We start from the raw sequence: 3,007 nt of genomic DNA on the forward strand, positions 1-3,007 counted from the left end.
AAAAAATCAAGATATTAAGGAGCTGAACAGAAGATGTCAAAAGGCAACTCAGGAAGACAAAGCTAAGTATTATAATGAAATGTGCAAAGAGATGGAGTTGGAAAATCAAAAGAGAGTAACTTGCTCAGCATTTTTTGAGTTAAAGGAAGTGAAGAACAAATTCAAGCCTCAAATTACAATACTTAAGGATGTTGTGGGCAGAATGTTGAATAACCTAGGCAGCATCAAAAGATGATAGAAGGTGTATGCAGAATCACTATACCAAAAAGAATTGCCTGACACAGAGAAATATCATGAAATAACATGATCAAGAGCCTGTGATGATGAAGCAGGAAGTTCAAGCTTCTCTGAAGCAATTTGCAAAAAAGAAGGGCCCAGAATGGACAGCATACCAATTAACATTTTTCAAAAAACAATGGTGCCCTGGAAATGTTTACCAAGTTGTGCCAAGAAATCTAGGGAACAATCACCTGGACAACTGTCTGGAAAAGATCCATATTTGTTCCCATCCTAAAAATAGTTTACTTGACAGAGTGCGAAAAATATTGAACAGTATCATTATGTGAGCAAAATCCTTCACATTATCAAAAAACAACTAGAGTGTTGTATGAAAGGAGAGAAGGTTAGCACTCTCCTTGACAAAAATGACTGGAAGAGCACATCAATAGAGAACTGCCAGATGTGCAGGGTGGGTTTAGAAGAGGCCATGGCACTAGGGATATTATAATCAATGTTAGATGGATCTTGACTGAAAGTAGAGAGTACAAGAGGAAGGTCTATCTGGATTCATTGACTCTGCAAAGGTATTTGACTATGTGGATTACAACAAACTGTGGCTAGCTCTCAGAATAGGAATCCCAAAACATTTGATTGTGCTTATGCAACACCTATACTTGGACTAGGAGGCAGTTGTCAGAATAGAGCAAGGAAACACTGCATGGTTTGAAATCAGGAATTGTGTACACTAGAGATGCATTTTATTTCCATATCTTTCCAATCTGTATGCAGAACAGATCATCTGGGAGGCTGGGTCGTATGAGGAAGAATGTGGCATAAAGATTGGAGAAGACTAATCAACAACCTGATTTATGCAGATGACACAATCTTGATTGCTGAAACTAAGGAGGCATTTGCTGCAGAAAGTCAAAGACTATAGCCTTCAATATGGATTGAGGCTCAACATCAAGAAAACAAAGATTCTCACTACTGGGCCAAGAGGCAGCATCATGATAGATGGTGAAGAGCTTGAGATTGTTAACAGCTTCAGCTTGCTTGGATCCACAATCAATACTCATGGTACCAGCAGTCAGAAATAAAAAGATGAATTGCACTGGGAAAATATGCTGTCAGGGACCTCCCCAGAGTAATGAAGAACAATAATATCAGTCTAGAGACTAAGGTGTACCTGTTCTAGGCCATGATCTTCACAATACCTTACTATACATCAGAGATATGGACAATGACTAAAGATGATAGAAGTAGAATTGATGCTTTTGAGTTGTGGTGCTGGAGAAGAGTATTGAATATACCATGGACTGCTAGGAGAACAAACAAGTTCATCCTGTTGTTGTTGCTGTTGTTGTTATGTGCTATTGAGTTGCCTATGACCCATAGCAACCCTATGTATAGCAGCTCTGAACCCTGCCCTGTCCTAAGCCAGTTTCTCATTGTCCACCTCTCTGAAGCATAACAAATAATTGCAAAGATCATCGCCTGGGTTAGACTCACTTTTAATACTGACATCGCTGCTTTTCAGTACTTTGGAGAGGTCCCTGACAGCAGATTTAACTAATGCAATTTGTCTTTTGATTTCTTGACTGCTGGCATCAATAGAGTTGATTGTGGAGTCAAGAAAGCTATAATTGTTAACAACCTCAATCTCTTCTCCATCTAAAATGGTTTTGTCAATTGGCACAGTAGTGAGAGTCTCCTTGATGTTAAGTTTCAATTCATATTGAAGACTACAGTCCTTGACCTTCTACAGCAAGCACTTCAGATCTTCAATTTCAGCAAGCAAGGTTGTGTTATCTGCATAATGTAGGTTGTTAATGAGTCTACCTCCAATCCTGATGCCACATTCGTCCTCATAAAGCCCTGCTTCCTGAATGATCTGTTCTGCATATAGATTGAAAAGTTATGGAGATAGGATGCATCCTTGATGCACTGCTTTCCTTATTTTGAACAAGGCAGTGTTTTCCTGCTCTGTTCTGAGAACTGCTTCCTGGTCTAAGTATAGAAGACAGACAACAGTGTGAGAGATCAGTAGCAGTGTGTGGTGCAAGACATCATAGAAGTGACTTGTGGGCCTAGCTATTGTATCAGGAGGTGGTTGGGGGAGGGAGGGTTTGACCTTGTGGGCAGGAGTGCAAGGAATGGTGATGCAGCGAAGAAAGGGAAGAGACAAGATATATGTGTTTGGGTGGGTGGAACAGTGAATGTGTTGGTTATTTCTGTAAGAGAAGTGTATTTCATCTACTCGGTAAAATATTTGTCTGTCAGATATTGTCCTAAAACTAAGCATTCAAATTAAGACAAACTAGGAAGAAGTATTGGCCATCCAATTCTGAAATATAATAGGCCCTTGAAAACCTATGTACAAGAGAACACACTTAAGAGTAGACTAACTGATATGGCGACTTAGACCAAGCCATCAAACTTGGAAACACAAAGGAGGAGGAACAGCTATGAGAAGAAACTAGTGACTGGTACATGGAATGTGAAAAGCACGAATGTAGGAAAACTAGAGGGCATTAAGAAAGAAAGGGAATGCCTAAGTATTGACATATTAGGTATTGTTGTTGTTGTGTGCCAAGGAGTCACTTGCAACTCATAGCCTCCCTATGTACAAGAGTTCTAAATGCTGTTCTATCCTGTGCCAACCTAGCCATCTCAAACGCACTTATTCCCACCTCTCCAGTCACAGAATCGATCCATCTCATTGAAGGTCTTCCTCTCCTTCACCACCCCTCCACTCTGCCAAACATGATGACCCTCTCCAAGGACCAGT

This window comes from Elephantulus edwardii, unplaced genomic scaffold, assembly GCF_000299155.1.
Source record: "Elephantulus edwardii isolate Elephantulus edwardi_28Jun2011 unplaced genomic scaffold, EleEdw1.0 scaffold00053, whole genome shotgun sequence".
In the NCBI taxonomy this organism is placed as follows: domain Eukaryota; kingdom Metazoa; phylum Chordata; class Mammalia; order Macroscelidea; family Macroscelididae; genus Elephantulus; species Elephantulus edwardii.